At 40.0% G+C, this 23,836-nt stretch overlaps 1 protein-coding gene across 1 annotated transcript in view; it reads right to left on the bottom strand.

Moving 5' to 3' along the window:
- Positions 1 to 23,836, bottom strand: part of TMEM132C (transmembrane protein 132C) — a 541,367-nt gene that overhangs the window by 293,513 nt on the left and 224,018 nt on the right. The window lies entirely within an intron of this gene.

Genomic DNA, 23,836 nt, shown 5'->3' with positions numbered 1-23,836 from the left:
TCCCACTGCTACCTCCATCTGCTGAGACCTTGAGGATTCCTGGTTTTCTCTTACATTGTTTAGATTGCAGCATGATACCCCTTTTCTTCCCCCAAATAGAGGTTATGATTAAAAAAACTACACTTACTAATAACTATTGGGAAAATGTGGGTCCCAGAATTCCTGAAATAAATAAATAAATAGATAGATAAATATGTAGATAAATAGATAGACAGACAGAGTGATAGAACATTTAAAGAACACTCACCCCCCCACCCCGAGGGGCAGTGAGGGTTAAGTGACTTGTCCAGGGTCACACAGCTAGTAAGTGTCAAGTGTCTGAGGTCAGATTTGAACTCAGATCTTCCTGAATCCAGAGCAGGTACTTTATCCACTACACCATCTAGCTGCCCCCGAGTTTATATTTTAATAAGTGAAAATAAATCATAAAGGGAATCTAGAAAGTAGGGAGGGAAGATGGTAGCCACATGAGGAGCTAGGCAGCTAGTGTGTGATGGATCAGACCAGATGATGAGCCAGTCTGGAGATGAAGCAGGCTAGACAGTGAGTTGAAAGGTGAAAGTGGAGTCTCTGAGGTGGAGGGGACCTCAGAGTTCATGTACTGCCATAGGCTCTTCAGCTGAAGTCCACTTCTAAAAAAACCCTACTTTGACAAATACATTTCAATATAATGGGTTTCCTTTGTAATCCTATGTGTTTTATCTTCATGCATTTAAAAACATGATTCTGGGAAGGGGTCCATTGAATTTATTAGATTGCCAAAGGCATCCATGATAGAAAAATGTTAAGGATCCCTGATCTAGCTATATCTGAACAGGAATTCTCTCCCTACTCACAACCCTCAAACATTTTTGACCAGTGTACATATAAGCTAAACATTCAGAAGGAAAAAAAAAACTGAGAGTCACTGGTCATCTTAAGATGCTCCTCATCTAGCTGCAAATGGGCAACATGATATTCTGGGCTAACTCCTCCCATTCCTAATCTAGCTAGCATCTCAGTCAGACACTTCCACATAGGTAGCCTCCACGCTGCCCTTGAAGAAATAGTTCAGCAAGCAAATAAAAACGGCAAAAAAAAAATATAGAAAAGATTAGAAGAAAGAGCTCTATGCTTATACAAGCCTGGCCATTATTTTTGAAAGACAGGATGGTGTAGTGGGAAGGAGGACTTGTAATATTAATTCTACTTCTGCTGTTTACTCTGTATGTAGCCTTGGGGAAGACATAGAACTTTTCTTGGTCTTGGTTTTCTTATACAAGATGGAGGCTTAAAATTGCACTAAGACTTTTGGGACACCCCAATATATTAAACCCGAGCTGAATGGAACGTTCCGTAAGGTCCTTTAAAGTCAGAATTGTGCTGGGAAATGTTTAACAAATGGTTCTTTTAGGGGAAAAATGTGTTCATAGTGCTCTTTCCGTTTTATCTTTACTATTAATGTTTTCTTTATCACTTTCTTAAGTCTAGACAGGTATGAGTCATCTCCTTCAGACCCCTACATAGCTCTACATTCTACAGAAAGATTTTAAGTTTTATAACTTTGATGTTTTTCTTTTTTTCCCTAGTAAAATTTTGCTTCCAATCCTACTTTTCTCAGGTGGAATAAGTGAAGAAAGGGTTCTTGTTGGGTTAGGAATATTGGAGAAATTTGCAATCCCAAAGGATAGGAAGGGGCAAATGACATCCAAGACAAAAGGAAATAAAGAATAATGGTCTGGGTCTCGTCTGTAAGCCCTGCCTCTTGTCAAAAACCAGGTGATGTTCCTTTTCTTTTTTTTTTTTTTTTTTTTAGTGAGGCAATTGGGGTTAAGTGACTTGCCCAGGGTCACACAGCTAGTAAGTGTCAAGTGTCTGAGGCCGGATTTGAACTCAGGTATTACTGACTCCAGGGCCGGTGCTCTATCCACTGCGCCACCTAGCTGCCCCTCTTTTTTTTTTTTAATTAAATTAAATTTTTTTTTTGGCAGGGCAATGAGGGTTAAGTGACATGCCCAGGGTCACACAGCTAGTAAGTGTCAAGTGTCTGAGGCCAAATTTGAACTCAGGTCCTCCTGAATCCAGGGCCAGTGCTTTATCCACTGTGCCACCTAGCTGCCCCACCAGGTAATGTTTCTTTTTTGTTTTTGTTTTTTGCGGGGCAATGGGGGTTAAGTGACTTACCCAGGGTCATACGGTTAGTAAGTGTCAAGTGTCTTGAAGCCAGATTTGAACTCAGGTCCTCCTGAATCCAGGGCTAGTGCTTTAACCACTGCGCCATCTAGCTGCCCCCTGGTAATATTTCTTTAAAAATACCTTCTACTTAGGATGGGAGGGGACTTTAAAGATCGTTTATTCCAACCCTCTTATGTTAAGGAAGAGGAAACTGAGGTCCAGAAGGTTGTGATGTGTTCAAAGTTCTTTAAGTATATCCCCCAAAGAGAAAAAGACCTATTTCTACAAAAGTATTTCTAGTGGCCCTTTTTGTGGTGGCTAAGAATTTGAAATCAAAGGAATGCCCATCAATTGAGGAATGGCTAAACAAGCTGTAGTATATGATGGTGATGGAATATTATTGTGCTATAAGAAATGACAAGCAGGATGATTTCAGAAAGACCTGGAAAGACTTGTACGAACTGATGAATAGTGAAGTCGAACCAAGAAAACGTTGTGCACAGAGACAGCAATATTGTTTGATGAACTGTGAATGATTTAACTATTCTCAGTAATACAATGATCTAAGACAATCCCAAAAGACTAATGATAAAGTGTACTCTCCACCTCCAAAGAAAGAACTGATATCGATTGAATACAGACTGAAGTATGATATTTTTCACTCTCTTTCATCTTTTCTTTTATCCAAGTTTTTTATACAAAATGACTAATATGGTAATGTTTTACATAATCACACATGTCTAACCCACATCTGATTGCTTACCACCTCAGGGAGAGAGAAGGGGAGGGAAGGAAGGGGGAATAAAATTTGGTACTCAAAACTATAAATAAAAATGTTCATTGTTTAAAAAACAAAGTTATCTAAATAGTAATGCATCATGGGTGAGATTCAAACCCCGGACCTCAGGCTAAGAAATAGTGCAGGATAATAAAAGAGGTGGTAGATTTGGACTCAAAGGACCTGGGTCCAAATTTCCGATCTACTTCTTACTACCAATGGGACTTTCCAAAAGTCATTTAATTTCTCTGGGATTCAATTTCTTCATCTGTAAAATAAGGGGGTCTGAGATGGCCTCTCAGCTCCCTTCCAGCTATACTATAGGATATCATTTAACTACCATCTGCCCCACTTTCCTCAAATGACAACTACTTCCCAAGGTGGTTGTGAGAATCAAATGAGATATTTGTAAAGTGCTTAGCATAGGTCCTGACACATAGTTACTTCAGTGCTTCTTTCTTTCTCTTTCTTTGTTTCTTTGTTTCTTTGTTTCTTTGTTTCTTTGTTTCTTTGTTTCTTTGTTCCTTCCTTCCTTCCTTCCTTCCTTCCTTCCTTCCTTCCTTCCTTCCTTCCTTCCTTCCTTCCTTCCTTCCTTCCTTCCTTCCTTCCTTCTTTCCTTCCTTCCTTCCTTCCTTCCTTCCTTCCTTCCTTCCTTCCTTCCTTCCTTCCTTCCTTCCTTCCTTCCTTCCTTCCTTCCTTCCTTCCTTCCTTCCTTCCTTCCTTCCTTCCTTCCTTCCTTCCCTCCTTCCTTCTTCCTTTTTCCTCCCTTCCTTCTTCCTTTTTCCTCCTTCCTTCCTTCCCTCCTTCCTTCTTCCTTTTTCCTCCCTTCCTTCTTCCTTTTTCCTCCCTTCCTTCCTTCTTCCTTTTCCTCCTTCCTTCCTTCCTCCTTCCTTCCTTCCTTCCTTCCTTCCTTCCTTCCTTCCTTCCTTCCTTCCTTCCTTCCTTCCTTCCTTCCTTCCCTTCTCCCCTCCTCCCTCCCTCCCTTTCTTCTTTCACTCCTTTCTCAAAGTAGAGTAGAATCCCATAAGCCCATGGGAACTTGCAGTGTTCTTTCCTATCATGCTATGCTATCACAGGGCCATAGAGCTAGTAAGAGTCAAAGCTGGGATTCAGATTCCAGCTTCTAACGTTAAATCCCAGACAATGGCACTCAACTATGGCTTTCCTGCCTCTTTCTTTGTCTTCCTACCCAGTCCAAAGGGCTTAGCACTGTGTTTAAGATACTACCTGGCACACAGTAGGTGTTTAATAAATGTTGACTGACTGACTGATGGAGAGAAAGTAGCATCTTAATATATAATGTTTTCTATCCCTCCTCATAGCATGATAAATATCCAAATGAGAAAGAAAGATTAAACCAACTGTGGGGAGGATTAGAATTCTGTGTCAACTCCTCTATTCTTTGTGTCTTGAAAAAAAATTATTTGGGTAAAGTGGCCTTCAGTACGCCCTCAATATTCATTTGCCTTTATGTGTAACAGAAGAAATGTCATATGTATTGTTTATTGTCTTCAAACACCCACTTTTGCTCTTGCCTTCCCACAATCCTTGCCTTGTTTATTGTTCCTGTGTCTTTATTGTTCTAGCAGCTAACTACATAACAGACCCAGAAATAAGCCTTCATTTGGTCTGATGACTGCTTAGTGTCTGTTCCTAAAGAAAAGTGGACACCATTGTGCCCACTCCTCAGACTAGCACCATGATAAGAAGCTAGATGAGACATTATGGGAGGCATCTGGGACTTCCTATAACCCAGGATACCTGTAATGGTAAATACTCCTCCCTCAGACACTTCCTAGCTGTGTGACCATGGGCAAAGTCACTTAACCCTTATGTGCTTCAGTTTCTTCATATGCAAAATGGGAATAATTAATGGAACTTATCTCACAGGGTTGGTGTGAGATCAGGTGAGTTAACATATGTAGAGTATTTTTAAAACCTTATACTTCTATCATCATTATTGTCATTTTTTTTAAGTCCATAGAAAAGAAAGGGAAGACAATGTCAAAGATTTATTTTTTTTTTAACCAATATGTACAGCTTACCACTGTGAAAAATCCACCAAGTCACTGTTCAAAGTCAGGACACAGACATAATTTAGGAATTCATAACTATAATAAAGGATTACATGGAGTGTCACAAACAGACTATATTGTAATTTCCCCTCCTGGGTTGTCAGAATTTTCCCCACTTCAATGAGCATTCTCATCAGGCATTCTAATTACCATGACAAACATCAAAATATTACCCCTGTTCCCTCTGTAATCTTACTTAAGAAAATGGGTTTGCATTGAAGAAGAGTTCTGCTAATCTCTTGTAAAACATGCCTGTCCCATTGAGGTTGCTCCTTTCTCCAGTGAAGCTAAACCACTTTTAGTTTAATTGTACCAGGCTGGTGGGCAAGTTTGTTTTCCTGCGTTTTATGAAATGAACTGAGAGATTGAGGTTGAAGCTTTCTGTGATACCACCACCTGCTGTTTGTGCACTGCAAAATCACCGAATCCCAAAATGGCAGCAGAGGTCATTAGGTACAATCCCGACCTGAACAAGACCAAAGACATACACTCCCATCCCTCCTAATTAAGAGTAAGGAGAAGGGCATTGAACTCAGCATTGCTGCTAACTAGCTATGGGACCTAAAGTTTACCACTGCCTGTTTCTCTGTCAAGTAAGGAGTTTGGACTAGATTGAAGGTCACCAATCATTTTTTTTTGGGGGGGTAAGGACTCCTTTATTTTGTAATAATGTGAGAATAAAACTTTTTGAAGAACTGTATGATATTATATGGATGCCTTTATAGTTGTCAACCTCCAAGTTGTGATCCACAGGTTTCACACAAAGTCTTTTTGTAAAGACCTATAGGGAAGGGGAACCCACTGTCTCCCAAGGTAACCCATTCTGCTTTTAAGATATTCATCTTCAGGAAGCATCTTCTTATTGTGAGTCTAAAACTATATCTCTATTACCCTCACTCATTTACTTATTTAATCATGCTCATGAGGCAAGACTAAGGCCTTCCTTCCAGATCCTGTAGGCACAGTGGATAGAGCACTGGCCCTGGAGTCAAGAGGACCCAAGTTCAAATCTCACCTTAGACACTTACTAGCTGTGTGACCCTTAAGTTAATTAATCCCAATTGCCTTAAACATCCAGGGCCATCTCCAGTCATCCTGATGCATATCTTGCCACCGGACCCAGATTCAGTGAAAGTCATGAAATCACTGCAATGTCATGGTCCTCTTTAAGAATGAAGGACAAACAACAACAACAATCTAAGAAAGGCAGGTGGTAAAATAGAGAACTGGGCCTGGATTCAGAAAGAGCTTAGTTAAAATTCAACCCTGGATGCTTATTAGCTGTGTGACCTTAGACAGATCACTTAATCTCTGTCTGCCTCTGGTTTTTTTCAACTGTAAAATAAAGATATTGAAAAACCTCCTCACAGGTTTGTTGTGAGGATCAAATGGGTTAATATTTGTAAAGCCCTTAGCATAGTGCCTGCACATAGTAGGTGCTTAATAAATGCTTATTTTTTCCTTACTGATTCCTATCAGAGGGAGTATTCAAGGCTAGGTCTTACCTAACTTCATTTATAATTCTTTTAACTACACTAGAGTTCTTGCCTCTCCCCTCTGCCTTTTCATACTGGACCCTCTTGGTAGTCTCTAATGAAGTCTCGGGATTTTAAAAAATAACTGAAAGAAATTCGATATTTCAGTAGAAGGCTAGTGAAAATAAAGATATGTTTGTGAGCATTCATACAGACACACACATAGGTTTTAATTGGAGACATGAACCTTATCTCTATTGGCTAATAATTTTTCCCCATCTAAGTTCATGGACTCTCTGAAATCTGGGAGTCTATTGACCTGAGGTTAAGAACCCTTGAACTTCACCATAGTACCCTAATAGCTATGAGGACATCCATATGATATTATACCGGTCTTCAAAAAGTTTTATTCTAAGACTATTACAAAACAAAGTCCACCCCCCCCCCCGCCCCGGGGTGGGGGGTGGGGGAGATTGGTGACCTTCAATTTGGTCCAAACTCCTTACTTCACAGAGAAGGAAACAGGAAGAAGCAGATCTAAGATCCCATAGCTAGTTAGCAGCAAAGCTTGGGATTCAATGCACTTCTAGCACTTAGTTCAAGGTTCTTTCCATCATTGCAGGCTGCTCCTTAACAAAATCCATTACGCAGAGGCCTTAAGTGACATTTATTCAGATAATCTAGAAGCAATTTCCAAATTATCCCGAGCCAGTGAGCTGGGAGTCATTGTCATTCAAGATATCCTCACCTACTTTACTTTCTCTCTCTTCTCTCTCTCTCTTTCTCTCTCTCTCTCTCTCTCTCTCTCTCTCTCTCTCTCTCTCTCTCTCTTTCTCCTTTTTCTCCTTCCTTCCTTCTCTCTCTCCCTCCCTCTTTCCCCCTTATTTTTTCTCTCTCCTTCCTCCCTTCCTTTATCTCTCTCCTTTCTTCTCTCTTCTTCTCTTTCCCTTTCTTCCTCCCTCCTTCTCCCTCTCTTTCTTCCTCCTTCTCTCCCTCTCTCCTTCCCTACCTCCATCCTTCTCTCCCTCCCTTTCTCTCTCTTTCTTCTCTCTCTCCTCTCTGTCTCTCCATCCCTCTTTTTTCCACTCTTCTTCCTTCTCTCTCTCCTCCCCCTCTGTCTCTCTGTCTCTGTCTCTCTCTGTCTCTCTCTCTCTCTGTCTCTCTCTCTCTCTCTCTCTCTCACACACACACACACACACACACACACACACACACACATGATGCCACTGTCCAAGAGCAGAACCAAGTCTTGCCACCAATAGGATTAGAGGCTTACCAGGAGCACATTAATTCCAGCTCACATAATAACAGGGACAAAGGAAACACACACACACACACACACACACACACACACACACAAACTGAGCTCACTTTCGCTAACAATCACTGGTAACAATCAGTGTCTGATTAGTCAACTCGTTAAAATATAAACCAATTTAATCCAATCATTTAGGCAATAACCCGAGCCAGAATGGCCATTATCATCACAAACTCTATAATGGACACTTTCTCGAAGATGTGACAACTTGGCTTTGTTGGGAGGAATATGAATTTCCTGCTGGTGCAAGGGAGGAGGAAGCCGGCTGGCAGCTGCTTCCCTAGCATTGCCGACCCACTCCTGTCCTATCTTTGTATTTTCTCCAAACAAAGAAATTAGGAAAGAAGCCACCCAAACACCCAGGCAAGGAGAGAGGCCAGCCAGTATAAATAGTCCAGAAGGGTTTTTCTCACCAAATTAGCATCATAGCTGTGGCATGCAGCCTGCAAAAACATCGACATCAGAGAGAGTTAATCATTTCCATTAAAGATGGCAGAAAAGAAGGATCTTGGGATGCACCAGTGGGCTCTAGGCCTCCCAGGGCCACTTTTTCAAAGCCTGAGATTCAAGGAGGAAGGAGCTATGACAGCATGCTAAGTTGGAGAGGGAAACTGAGTCAAGGCCTAATTTTGGTTAGATCTGTCTCCTTCCTGGAGTCTACCAGGAGAGTTCCAGATTATAGGCACCTCTCTGTCCTCAGTAGTCCTGGAATCTCTACCCCTCAGCTGACCTTTATTGTATATACCCTTGGACCGCAGGTATTACTTAAGTGTTGATGCGTAGAAGGAGACCTTGCCATAGGATTGTAGGCTCACAGAGGAAGGACAATAATAGTTGGCATTTCTATAGCTGTTTTAGGATTTGTGAAGTACTCATAGGCAGGCAGCTAGGTGGCGCAGTGGATAAAGTTCTGAGCCTGGAGTCAGGAAGACCTGAGTTCAAATTTAGCTTCAGATACTTTCTAGATGTGTGACCTTGGGGAAGTCACTTAACTTCTGTAAAGTGAGGATAATAGTAGCACCTATTTCCTAGGCTAGGTGAGTTCAAATCTGGCCCGTGACTCTTATTAGTTGTATGACTCTGGGCAAGTCACTCAATGGCTGTTTTCCTCAGTTTCCTTATCTGTAAAATGGGGACATTAATAACACCTACCCCCCAGGGTTGCTGTGAGACTCAATTGAGATAATAATTGTAAAGAGCCTGGCACATGCTCAACGCTATATAAATGTTAGCTATTATTATTATTTTACAGAGGAAGAAACTGAGATATATAGAGCTAGAAGGGACCTTATAGGTCGTTTAGTCTGATCCCCTTCATTTTACAGAAGAGAAATCTGAGACCAGGGCAGCTAGGTAGCACAGCATATAGATAGCTGAGCCAGGAGTAAGGAAGATGTAAGTTCAAATTCTGCTTCAGACAAGTATCTGTGTGACCCTGGACAAGTCACTTCACCCTGTTTGCTTCAGTTCCTCATATATAAAATGAGCTGGAGAAAGAAATGGCAAACAGCTCCAGGATCTCTGCCAAGAAAACCCCAAATGGGGTCATGAAGAGTTAAAAATGTGACTGAACCAAAAACTGAAGCCCAGAAAAGGAAATGACTTACCTAATGTCCCATAGCTAGTTAGTGACTACGGTCATTCCTACCCCAAGTCGAGCACCCTGTCACTTCTAACAAGCCGTCTTTCTTTCTTTTTTCTTTTTTATTTCTGGTGAGGCAATTGAGGTTAAATGACTTGCCCAGAGTCACACAGCTAGTAAGTGTCAAGTGTCTTTCTTTCTTTCTTTCTTTCTTTCTTTCTTTCTTTCTTTCTTTCTTTCTTTCTTTCTTTCTTTCTTTCTTTCTTTCTTTCTTTCTTTCTTTCTTTCTTTCTTTCTTTCTTTCTTTTTCCTTCCTTCCTTCCTTCCTTCTTTTTTCTATAAGCCATCTCTCTCGAATTACATTGATTGAGGAAAAACTGAGTCTTCTACTTTGTCTCTCCTACATCATAATACTTCATGTGGGCACAGAAGAGTCAGTAGCGTAGATAGTGGGGGCTGGGGGGTTCCATGATACCTTTGTGACCTTGACTAAGTCCTTCAGGGTCCAGCTCAGGGATATCTCCTCATGAGGTTGGACTACATGGCCATATATTATGCACTCCACAATAAATAATGTTTACTGAATGTACAACATTGCTTAAGTTGTCTGTCAGGCCCCCACGTCTTAATCTTTAAAAACAAAAAGGTCAGATTAGATGGCTTGATACAAAGTTATGTTTAATAAATATTTTTGAAAAAAATGTATGAATGTAATCAGTTAATGGGTCAGGACTCCACGTCTCAGTCTGTAAAATGAGTTGGACTAGATGACCCTCCACATAGTAGGTGCTTAAGAAATGTTAATTGACTATTGACTATAAATGTAGGCCCTATTAGCTGATAGATTGCCAGGTGAGAGAGTCCATGATCCCCAATGGAGCTCAGCTTGAGGCCCAGCCATGAATATAAAGTATCTTTTCCTTGAATATACAAGATGCCAAAACTTCCCTGCAGTTCTTTCTTCCCAGTGTTCCAGTCTTCTTCAATCTTGTTCCCCTCCTTCCACTCCTTGGTATAGTCATAGGGACCTGCCTGGTGTTATCTACACATGCCATTTCCCCTCTCCATGCCTTTTTACTGGCTTTTCTCCAGGCTGGGAAAACTCTTGCCCCTCACCTCTGTCCTCCCAATAGGCTAATGTAGGAGCTCCTTAAGAACAGGGATTACTATTCCTTTTTTCCTTCCTTCCCTCCTTCCTCCTTTCTTTCTTTCTCTCTCCTTCCCTCCTTCTTCCTTCCTTCCTTCCTTCTCTCTCCTTCCTTCCCTCCTTTCCCCCTTCCTCCCTCCCTCCCTTCCTTCCTTCCTTCCTCCATTCCTCCCTTCTTCCTTCCTTTCTTTCTTTCTTCCTTCCTTCCTTTTTTCTTTCTTTCTCTTTCCTTCCTTCCTTCCTTCCTTCCTTCCTTCCTTCCTTGCTTCCTTTCTTTCCTCCTTCCTTTCTGCCCCTCTTTGTGTCCCCAGAGATTAGCTCAGTGCCTGGCACATAGGAGGTGTTTAATAAATGCTGGTTGACTGCCTAACTGACCATGTATGGGATCATCCCACTCTCAGTGAACTTCAGTGGCTCCCTATTACCTCCAAGGTCAAATATAAAATCACCTGTTTGGCTTTTATACCCCTCATAGCCTAACTCTGTCCTCACTTTCCCGTCTTCTAACACTTGGTTTTCTTCCACAAACACTATAAATCAGGACACTGACTTTCCTGCTGTGGCCCAGCAGGCAGAATGTTGGGCTTAAAGAAAGAGTTCAAATCTTGCCTTAGATACTTACTAGCTATATGTCCTAGATGATTTCCTTAAACTGTACTGGCCTCTTTTTTTCCGGGGCAATGAGGGTTAAGTGACTTGTTCAGGGTCACACAGCTAGTAAGTGTCAAGTTTATGAGGCCGTATTTGAACTCAGGTCCTCCTGAATCCAGGGCCAGTGCTTTATCTACTGTACCACCAAGCTGTCCCCTTGGTCTTAGTTTAAAAAATAATTCACAAACTGATGGAAATAACAGTATCTACCTCACATGATTATTGTTACATGAGGTAATATATAGAGAGCTCTGTAAATTATAAAGTGATCAATAATAATAATAACTAGCATTTCTATAGTTCCTGCTATGTGCCAGATTCTGTGCTAAGCACAGATTTCTTCTCATTTGATCTTCACAACAACCCTGGGAGGGGGATGTAATTTTGATACCCATTTTTTTGTAATAAAGATTTTTATTTATAGTTTTGAGTTCCAATTTATTTTGGTTTTGTTTTATTATTGTTTTTGTGGGGCAATAAGGGTTAAGTGATTTGCCCAGGGTCACACAGCTAGTAAGTGTCAAGTTTCTCAGACTGGATTTGAATTCAGGTCCTCCTGAGTCCAGGGCCAGTGCTTTATCCACTGTGCTACCTAGCTGCCCCCTTGAGTTCCAATTTTTATCTCTCCCCCACCTCCCCGCCTCCCTGAGGCACCAAGCAATCATATATGGGTTACACATGTATGATTATGAAAAATATTACCACATTTGCCATTTTGTACAAGATCTCCATTTTGCATATGAAGAAAATGAGGCAGACATAGGTTAAGTGACTTGCCCAAGGTCACATAGCTAACAAGCATCTGAGTTAGGATTTGAATTCAAATCTTCCTGACTCTAAGCCCACTATTCTATCTATCATGCTACCTAGCCCCCTCAAAGTTATCATGATGAGGATGAGGATGGAGATGATACTAGTACTACATTTCCTGATTGTGCCTTGTCATGGTTATCCCCATGGCTGGAATGAGCTCTCTCTTCACTTCTGCCTTCTGACTTCCCTAGTTTCTTTCAAAGCTTAGCTCAAACCCCACTTTCTGCAGGAGTCCACTCCCCACCAGAAGCTAATCCTTCCCCTTTCAGATAACTTTCATCTATTCTGTATATATCTTGTATTGCCTAGTCATTTACATGTTGTCTCTTCCACTTGAAAGGAAAATTCATGGCCTTTAAATTTGCCTTTCTTTGTAGCCTCAGGGCTTAACACAGAGTCTACCTCCTTGTATGTGCTGTACAAATGCCTGTTGACTGATTGATTACTGATTATAAGGATGGCTATTCCATGAAAGAAGTACTTCACCATCTGCCCATCCAGCATCTGTCCAGATGTTAGCGAAAAGGACTGGCTCTTGGAAAACATAAATCTGAGAGGCCAAGGTGTGGTGAAGAATGTACCAAGTAGTATCTTGAAACTCTTGACAGAGGGGGCTCCTCCAGGTTGGGTTGGGTGAATTTTCCTTAAGAAAAGGTTGAAGTTGGTATTGAAAGATAGGCTGAGGGGAAGAAAGGGGAGGATGATGGGAAAGCACCAAAAAAGGAATGTGGAGTGAGAAGGAGGCATAGCCCTGAGACTGGAATGAGGATTCTTCCTCCCTGCTGAGAAGGAAAGGCAGGAATTGACAGAAGGGTAAGGATGCTTGCAAAAGCCAGGTAGGTGCCTTTTAAAATTAACAATGGCCACAAGGAAACTTCTGACATGAAATACAGAGAAAATAAATGATTTTTCAAATTTGATCATTGTCAGCATGCCAGGGCACTGGTGGAAATAACTCATTACTTTTCCAAACATGCTTTCATTAAAGTTTATTTTTTTATTCCCTCTTTATTTTGGTAATGAAAAATAGCTCAGTTGATAAACATATTCCTGTCTCTTGCTACTAATTTTTAAAACTAAATGATAGGGGCAGCTAGGTGGCACAGTGGATAGAGCACCGGCCCTGGAGTCAGGAGTACCTGAGTTCAAATCCGGCCTGAGACACTTAACACTTACTAGCTATGTGACCCTGGGCAAGTCACTTAACCCCAATTGCCTCACTAAAAAAAAAAACTAAAACTAAAACTAAATGATAAAAAGATTAAAAAAATACCCATTCCCAGTCAAAGCTGCTATAAACTTGGACTTTCTCTTGCTTGGGTAAATTGATAACATCACTCAAGCAATCTATCAACAAACATTTATTAAATGCCTCCCACGTGCAGGGCACTGAGAATACAAACAGAGAAAATGAGACCATCTCACTTCTCACAAATGGGTCTCTATTCTGATGAATACCCATTGTCTTCTATTTGAGTGCTAGTATTCCAAGGGTAACAGACTGGGCATTTTGTGAAGTGAAGTTTTTGTGGAATGTCCAGTTCTAGGGACCAGGGCTGACTGTTGAATGAGGTCAAGATATCAAGAGCTGCAGATTTAAGTTGTTTTTCAGTTGTGTCTGACTCTTTGTGACCCCATTTGGGGTTTCCTTGGCAAAGATATTGGAGTGGTTGGCCATTTCCTTCTCCAGCTCATTTTACAGATGAGGAAACAGGCAAACAGGGCAAAGTGACTTGCCCAGGGTCACACAGCTGAGGCCAGGTTTGAACTCAGAAATATGTCTTCCTGACTCCAAGTCTAGTGTTCTATGCACTATGTCGTCACCTAACTACCCCATCATTGTTGGTATATATTGTACTTTATCTATAAACCTGTTGTACTCCCCAGTAGAATGTAGGTTATTGTGCATTAGTATCCCCTTTACGTTTTATAATTCATGCCACATAACAGGCAATTAAAAAGTGCCCATTAATTGACAATTCCATTTAGATCTTATATCCTGAGTTATTAGAATAGCAAAGGGGTTCTGCTGGTGTGGGAATGGAGAGGAATTTCCTAGACACCTTTAGACAGAGACGCAACCTTGAAACAGAGTCTGAGAAGCCTCTTCTGCCTCCTTGGGCCATAATTCACAGTATTCCTAACAGTATATGACCAGTTCCTGTATCTTGTTTTTCCCCTTCCCTCTCTTCCTCTTGGGTCCCTGTGGGCAAACTGCCAATTATTGGTGCCAATAAAAGCCAATAAGTAGAGGTTATGTTTACTTATTAAGCACCGAGCAAGATCTTATACTTTTGTCTTGCTGATTAAAATGACACAATGATGGAGAATCACTTTGCTTCACCTGGAGATGTAATTAAATAGAACAGTATAATAATAATAATAAAAAACCCCCCAGCATATGTTGATTGAACATACCTCAGCCTTTGAGGGTTCATTTCTGCAACAATGAAAGGCACTTTTTGGTCACTCTTCTTCACCTAATGCTGACCCTACTATTCCCAGGGATCAAAACACAGTCTTTTCCCCTATTAAATTCAGTAGAGGCTTGAGGTATACAATAGTGCTCCCCATTCAATGATCTTACTTATATTGTTATATGAAAAATAAAAAAGTAAACCATGCTGAGAAACACTAGATTAGAAAATAAAACACTATTCAAAGGAAATTTGCTTCTCAAATCTGCTCCTTTGATAAGGTTTGACAGCCATGATTTATTTACAGAAAAGTTCTACACTTTATATTTGGCTTCCCACATATTCAATCCAACAACCCTTAAATATCTACTATGTATAAGATAATGCACTTGATAGGAATTAAGGACAAGTACAACCACAAGGTGTTTATATTCTAAGCGGGGGGGGGGGGGTGACCATCACATAAACACAGATCTTCCAAAGTAGGAATTTAGTAAAGTGGGCATGAAACATGGTATGATGGTTAGAGTAATGGATTTGGATTCAAGAGGAACTGGGTCTAACTCTGCCACTGACATTTACTGTCTGTGTAACCCAAGGCAAATTAACTTCCTCTTCCGGGTCTCAGTTTTCTCATCTCTAATATGGGAGGATTGGAGTTGGTGACTTTCAATTTTCCTTTCAGCTCTAAATCTATGATCGTGTAGGATTGGACAAAGAGAACCATAAATGTTGGTAGTGATACATGGTATTAACTACCAGGTGGCCTCCTCAAGGAGATGGCTTTCTGAACTAAACCTTGAAGGAAGAAAAGAATCCTGGAAGGTGGAGATGAGGAAGGAATCCATTTTAGGTGTGGGAGATGGTCACATTCAGAGACAGAAGAGGGAGATGGCATGTGTGGTTAGGGGAACAGCAACTAGCACATTCAGCTGGAATGTGCAACAAGGGACTGGGAAGAGAAGGAAATAAGGCTGGGAAGTTAAGTTGGAGTCAAACTGTGGATGGTTTTAAATTCTGGGATAATCCAAATCTAACTTTAATGCACCATACAGGCTTTCCTTCCTGTTACTGTACAATTGAAAGGGTGGAAAAGCAGAAAAGGAAAAACTGAATCCTATACTTCTTTGATTCCAATTCATCTTTCTTTACATTTTCTAGTCAGTTTACTCATCTTTAAAATGGGGACAAGTCAGGTAGGTGGCACAATAGATAAAGTACTGGACCTGGAGTCAGGAAGACCTGAATTCAAATCTAGCCTCAGACACTTAGCTGTGTGACCTTGGGCAAGTCACTTCACCCTGTTTGCGTCAGTTTCCTCATCTGTAAAAGTACCTGGAGAAGGGAATGGTAAACCAAGCACTGTCTAGACCTAGGAGAGAGAGGTTGATTACAATGTCTGTACAGTTTTCTTTGCCAAAAAAACAAAAACCAAAACACCCAAATGGGGTCATGCAGACTCAGACACAACAAAAACAACTGAAGAACAACAAAAATGAAGACAATAATATTTATCCAACCTAATTCACAAGGGTTTTGTGAAGATAAAATAAGAATAATGAGAGTGGCAGAAGCCTGGTCTAGAGCCTAGCTTCTTAAACTGTAGGTTGTGACCCCACATGTGCTCATGTAACTGAATGTGGGGGTTGAGAAAAATTTGGAAACAGTAAAAGATTGTGTACACCTATTTTATATCTCTATATACCCAGGATCATGTAAAAATTTCTCTAGCAAAAAGGGGTTGTGAGTGAAAAAAGTTTAAGGAGCCCTCATCTAGAGCATACAGTGTAGGTCTTATTATCAATAAGATGTGGGTTCAAGTCTCACCTCTGAGACAAAATGTCGGGAAATGGCACTAAGAAGATATATTGAGGGGCAGCTAGGTGGCGCAGTGGATAAAGCACCAGCCCTGGATTCAGGAGTACCTGAGTTCAAATCTGGCCTCAGACACTTGACACTTACTAGCTGTGTGACCCTGGGCAAGTCACTTAACCCCCATTGCCCCGCAAAAAAAAAAAAAAAAAAAAAAAAAAAAAAAGATATATTGAAAAAGGTCAATAGCTGGTGTATGTGTTTGTGTGAGTAAACAGGAGTTTCCTGACACCAATGATCATACATATCTAGAGACCCTCCCTCCAGTTTCCACAAAAATAGGAGCCTGAAAGCTTTTCAGTTGTTGTTGTTTAGTTGTAGGAATAGTAGTTACAAAAATGTGCTCTCTGAATTGAGGGCACACTTTCTCCTTACACAAACACAGTTCCTGGGAAGAATGGGAAAAAGGACTTTCAGTAACAAGCTGTGAATCTCAGACCACGTGTTCTCTATACTTGTAGCTCACAACTTCTGGTTACTGGGTGTCCTTCCCCTCACTATATAGTCTTCAAAAAGTTCTCTTAGGCATAGCTCTCTGCCAGGCTTTTAAGATCAGTGCCTTGGCATATATTTCTCAGGGACACTTCTTGGCTGCATTCCAACTCTGTTGGCTACTGCTACTAGTTTCTGTGGACTTATCTGGTCCACTGGTAGTACTTTTCATGGGACCTTGAGATCTTCTGAATATCCATGGTTGCCTAGGAGAGATGGATTCTTTAAATGGAACTCCTTTGCTACTAGATTGGCCTCACAGAATATGGGGGTGTTCAGGAGGACTAGCGCCTCTGGTGTGAGGGCAGCTGAGCCCTTTTCAGAGTTGTTCATCTACATTTTCTGGCCTCCTGTCACCCAACTCTCACCTGTAGCTCCAAGAATGTTATAGCACAAAACCATCTCAGTAGCCGGGCTAAATCGGGTTGAGGGTAACTAATGAGCTTCAAACCCATAGCAGAGTTAGGGGGATGTTTATCCCAAGCACGTTAAGATTCCCGCTGGAGGCATATGTGGCTAAGAATAATTTGTTCTAATGACAATGAAGGTGTCTGAAGCAGGCATTGTAGAGAGTTCAGAGTTTGGTCAGACATTGAGGACCCCAAGGTCATCCACTGTATCCTGGGCCATCGCCAGTCATCTTGACTTCTGTTTTGCCATAGGATTAGGATTCAATCTGTACTTCTGTGACTCTGGAAGAGAGAATGAGGCTGATCATTTTATGCAACTCTGCCTCACTTAAATCCAATTGACATGCCAGTCAAGACATTGCTGGTGATATTACGGGTATTTTTGGAAAATGAATGACAAGGGGTAGCTAGGTGGCGCAGTGGATAAAGCACCAGCCCTGGATTCAGGAGGACCTGAGTTCAAATCTGGCTTCAGAAACTTGACACTAGTTGTGTGACCCTGGGCAGGTCACTTAACCCCCATTGCCCCGCAAAAAGAAAAAAAAAGAAAAGAAAATGAATGACAGATAACAAAAGATTGGCTTACCACTGAATGGCTCAACTTTGAAATGGTTTGCTATTTTCTAGATTGGTTCAGAGGCCTATCTTTTAGACCTGGTTAGATATCATTTATCTTTATCCAAAGATCAAAGCACCTTATTCCCCTCTAACTGATTAAAGACTTGTTTTACCTAGTTAATACTTTTGATTGATGACTTAATCAAGCTATCTGGGCCTCCTTTGATTATATTAATTGGGATGAGGGCAGGGTTGAACTCCACCATTACAATAGCATACAAGCAGAGGTATACACATCCAAAGAAATCTGTACAGACATAGTAATCGAGCTCTTTCTCCTAGGTCTAGACAGTGGCCTTGGTCTTAGATATTGAACATAATAAATAATAGGGTCCCCGGACTACCCTGACTGATTCTGTGGGGTCCTAGGAAATTATTCAGTTAGGTTTAACACTGATTTATGCTTAGGAGAACAAAAAGAGTTAGAGCCATTTACAAATATACCAAATGGAGGATAAACACCTTTAGACATCTCAAACCAAGAGGGAATTTGAATAGAATGAATAAAGGGAGTAGCTGACTTCCTTTTGCATTCAGGGGCTGTGGACTCTTCAAGTCTTTAGGTTTTCCCTCCTCCTATCTCTGGAAAAAGACCAGATTGCACCCCACACCTATGGCATTAATCAGTGAATATTAGAGTTGGGACAACTGGTTTAACCTCCTAAGCTCACTTGCTGCTACATTTCTGCTTCCCCATCTAGGCATAAGCATAAGCTTGACTTATCATCCCTCTCAATACCTCATAGAAATACTATAGGAAGGAGTCAGGTAATTAGGATAAATGGCAGTATGCACAGTGGGATGGACACTTTTAAAATCCCAAAGTGGAAGCTTTAAAAAATCCCAAGGTCTTGTTCTATGGTGGTCAAATATTTTGCTTATGCGACACATTTAAGGTTTTCCTTGGTTCAGAGCACCTGGAGATCCTCAAGCAAAGGGTGACTGACCACTTTTCAGGTATGTTGTAGATGAGAATCTTGTTTAAAAATGAGTGATCTTTTTTGTTTTGTTTTTGCAGGACAATGAGGGTTAAGTGACTTGCCCAAGGTCACACAGCTAGTACGTGTCAAGTGTCTGAGGCCGGATTTGAACTCAGGTCCTCCTGACTCCAGGGCCGGTGCTCTAACCACTGTGCCACCTAGCTGCCCCAAAATGAGTGATTTTTAAAAATTTGGAATTACAAATTATGCAACCTCCTTTAGAAGACAATTTGATATAGATTATACATGTGCAGTCAAGCAAAATATTTCCATATTAGCCATGTCACAAAAGAAAATGCAGAACAAAAACCCAAAGAATAATACAATTTATTTATTTTATTTGTTTATTTGTTTGTCTTTTTATTTATGCAAGGCAATGGGGGTTAAGTGACTTGCCCAGGGTCACACAACTAGTAAGTGTCAAGTGTCTGAGGCCGGATTTGAACTCAGGTACTCCTGAATCCAGGGCCGGTGCTTTATCCACTGCACCACCTAGCCGCCCCGCGAATAATACAATTTAAAAACGTATGCTTAGAGCTGTCTTCAGATTCACCCGTTCTTTCTTTGGTGGCGTATAGCATTTTTCATCATAAGTGCTTCAGAATTGTTTTCGGTCATTATATTTCTGAGAATGACTAAGTCATCCATAGTTCATCATCATATAATATTGCTGTTACTGTGCACGATGATGTTCTGGTTCTGTTCGTTTCACTTTGTATCAGTTAACGCAAGTCTTCCTAGTGTTTTCTGAGAGCGTCCCGCTCATCCTTTCTTATGGCAGGACAGTAATTCGTCACCATCATATACTACAGCTTGTTTAGCTTTTCTCCGAATAATGGGCATCCCTTCAATTTCTACTTCTTTACCATCACAAAAATGCTATGAATATTTTTTGTACACATAGGCCTCGCTTTATTCTCTTTGGGATACAGACTTAGTAGGAATATTGTCAGGTCAAAGGATATACATAGCTTTATAACCCCTTGGGTATAGTGTTGATCATATTTCTTAGAGAAAGTCTATCTATATCAATGTACACAAATATGTGTGCATATACATGTAATCACATATGTTTATATATGTAATACAATACTATATGCACACATACATACAGTACATATATGAATATGTATAGATGACAATAAAATATTTTACTCAGTTTATTTCAATATTAATTAAATTAAATTGTTAAATTTAAATTATGAAATCTATTCAAAACTGTATTAATATTGATAGTCATAGAAGAACTGACACTGGATTTTTGAGGTCTCTGGTTTAAATCCCAGTTCTGTTATTTATTACCTGCATAACCTGGGGTAAATTATTTCCCTTCTATGGTCATCTATTACTTTACCTTTAAAATGAAGGGGTTGATTAGGTGGCTTTCACGGTCCCTTAAAGCTCTATACCCTAAGAATGAATGAATGGAAAATAATTCACTAAATACTTACAATGTGCTAAATTTGGGGAATATAAATACCAACAAGTAAGTCTCTGCCCTCAAGTAACCACCTTCTAATAAGGGAAGACAATGCCTAAAAGGTACAATAGGAGATGTTTGGCATGGTTTGGAAATGACTAGGAAATACTGAGATGAACCAGTACAGGTTATAGCTCAAACCCCAAATTCCAGTCCTAGAGTCAGAGTCCAGAGTCAGAGCTCTGGTAGTGAGGTTGGAAATAGCTGGGAAGGGCTATTGACTAAACTGGACAGATTATAGAATGAAAACTCAAAGCCTACATGAATCTGCTTTAGGGATGGGACTATCAAAGGGTCACTGGACATCAAAAAGAAGGATCAGTGGTTAGTGCATGGCAATCCCTTTCTTAGTCTCTGCTATGCAGAATGCATCACAGCAGGGACTTGTGTCATCTGACAGTAGAACTGTACAATATGGCGCCATCTTTCAACTCAATCCTAGTAGACATCATTGTCATATTTGTCATATTCTGAATGACGCATATTTGGGAATTACATCTCCTGACTCCATGAATTTTCACTGGCTCGCCTCCATTTCTAGATTTCTTTCTCACCCTGGCCTCCTTTAACCCTGGGCTCAAATACTACCTTCCTTATGCCTTTCTTGATTCCCTTTAATGCTAATGCATTCCTTCTGAGTTTATTGCTATTTTGTCCTGATTATATCTTGTTTGCACATAGTTGTTTGCATGTTGTATCCCTGTTATATTATGAATTACTGGAAATCAGGGTCTGGTGTGTGTATGTGTGTGTCTTGCCTCTCTATATCTTCAGCCCCTAGGACATAGCAGGCACTTTAATAAATGCATGGCAGTTGGGTGGCAGAGTGTATACAGTACTGGACCTGAAGTCAGGGAAGACATGAGTTCAAATATGCCCTTGTACACTTAAAAGCTATGTGACTCTTGGGAAATCACTTAACCTCTGTTTGCCTAAGCTTCCTCAACTGTGAAAAAGCAGGAATGAGAGCTCTTACCTACCACGGCTGTTGTGAGGATCAAATGAAATAATAATTATAAAGCCCTTAGCACAATGCCTCACACATAGTAGATGCTTAATAAATGCTTATTTGATCTTGTGTCATTTATTGTAATAATAATAATAATAATAATACTATATAATCAATATTTACATAATGTTTTAAGGTTTGCTATGCTTTTGAAATAAGGAATGTGACTGTATAACATAACCCATCCTTTGCAGGAAGAGAAAAAAATCTCAAAGCCAGTGTCTGACAGGTAGGAACAATAGTATCATCTTCATGGACGAAGGTCAGTGTTCTATTAAATTTCTCTATTCTTTTTCCTTTGAATGCTGCATATTTACCTTTCAGTCTTCAGTAACTCCTGGGTTGGTAGATGATTAAGAAGTCTAAGGTTTCATCTCACTGATAGAAGAAGTGGGGAGTTTCCTGTTGTGTGTTGGAATCTATGGTAATTCTTAAATAGATGTATTGATGGAAGTTGCTATTATTAGACATCTGTCTTTCAAGCATGGACAAGTAATTAAATAAATGCCAAGAAATAGTGAAAAGAACATAAAGTCTATTGGACTCAGCCATATCTATTGTCCTGCTGATAAATGTCAGTGATTATTATTTTTTCAGTTTAAATTTAATTCAGTCTAAATGAATCATCTACTTTTTATAATTATACAAATGTCAGAAGGTGAAGCAACTCCAAGGTTATTACATTTTGTACTGATTCAACACTTACCTCAATGGAAAACTATTTTCTCTTAATTGCCTTGACCTAATTTTATCTATATTGCCTAGAAATAACATTTAACCCTTTGTTTTATGGGTCACCAATAGTATCTTGGTGATACCATTTGACTATAAATCACGGAATACTCTTCTAAGAATCAAAGATGTAGGTGACCCAAAGGGCAATGGAGAGAGGCATAATAGGTATGACTGGGACACAGCATATTACCAATGATGACTCACACATCAGGAATGTCATGAAAGATACCATAAAGGAAATGGATGAACAGAAAAGGAGTAAGCAATAGCAAACAGATGAACAACCCTTTTGCCACACTGGTACCCACAAAAGATTGCTGGGTATATAGTAGAGTAGATTGTATTTCAGGTGTAGTCTCGATTAATTGTTTTTTTAGTTCCTTTCCCAACCCTGAGATGTTGTGATTTGACTAGAACTATTAGGAAAACAGAACAGCAGTTTTAAAGGAAAAAAAAATTAGATCAATATTTTATGCCTTACATCATAAGCAATTTCATATGGATAAATGATCTACATATAAAAAAGTCACACCATAGAAAAATTAGGGGAGAGTACAAGGTTCTGGCTTTCATACTTATGGGTAAGGGAAAAAATGATAACTAAAGAAGAGATAGAAGTGACCATATGTATTGGGGGGAAAGCCAATTTAGATTATATGAAATGTATAAGCATTTGTATAAATAAAATCAAAGGGACTAAAATCAGAAGAAAAGGCAGGGATTGGAAAAACACATCTTTGCATTAAATCTCTCTGATAAAATCTGACAGAAAGTGACATCAAGATCTAAGCTTAAGACCTAAGGATATGACTTAAGAATATGACCACTATGTTCTGGTTTGTCTCTCATTCCATTTCTTTTCTTTTCTTAAAAGAAGTAGTCTTGCTGTTACTATTATGTGTTCAACTACTTAATAAAAGGTGCTTTTGGGGTGAAAAGTGAAATGAGTTTAATCCTTGAGGAATTAACCATTTCTGCTCCAGAACATTTTGACCCAGGTATATATTCTTCATGTGTCTTACTAAATCCAGGCAACTGAAGCCATGCTTCATTTTACTTGCAAGGCATCTTCTTCCCAGATGCCTTACTCCCATCTGATCCCGTGTTAGTCTACACTGTAATCAGATCAATCCTTCCGTTGCTCCATGAAAGGGTATGTCAATCTATTCCCCCAGGGCTGACTTCATCATCATAATAGAAATAATAACAGTTAGCATTTACACAACTCTACAAATATTATTGGCTTTTTGCTGTTTCTTCGTTTACTCCCTCCAAAACATCAGAGTAGCTGAATATTATAACAGATAGATCAATAGCATATGTGAAAAGTTGATTAAGCAGCGTTTTGAGAGCAGGTTAATGAGGATGGTGAATAATGGCCTCTAGATCATGCCTTACAAGGATCAGTTGAATAAATGAAGAATGTTTAGCTTGGAGGAGATAATACTTACAGGGCCATGATAACTATTTCAATTACTAGAAGGGCTGTCATGAATAAAAGGGATTGGACTTATTCCATTTGGGTCCAAAGCACAGAACTAGGAGCAATATCTGGATGTTGTAGAGCTGTAGATTTCATCTCTATGTTAGGGAGTCCCTTCTTACCACTTAGAGCTATCCCAAAGTGAAAAGAGGAAGTAACTGCCTCCTTACACCAAAGGCCTTTGAGCATAGACTGGGTCACTATCTAAGACGATTGTAAAGAGAATTCTTGTTCTGGTATAGAGTGGGCCAGAGGTCTTTGAAAATCTCTTCCTAATCCAAGATTCTCTGAAATATAATACTGTGGTTGCATGCACAATTTCTAATAAATATCTTCAAGTATTTGAC

Source organism: Dromiciops gliroides, chromosome 1 (assembly GCF_019393635.1).
Source record: "Dromiciops gliroides isolate mDroGli1 chromosome 1, mDroGli1.pri, whole genome shotgun sequence".
Lineage (NCBI taxonomy): Eukaryota > Metazoa > Chordata > Mammalia > Microbiotheria > Microbiotheriidae > Dromiciops > Dromiciops gliroides.
The sequence above is the reverse complement of the archived record's forward strand: the minus strand, read 5'-3'. Positions and strand labels throughout refer to the sequence as shown.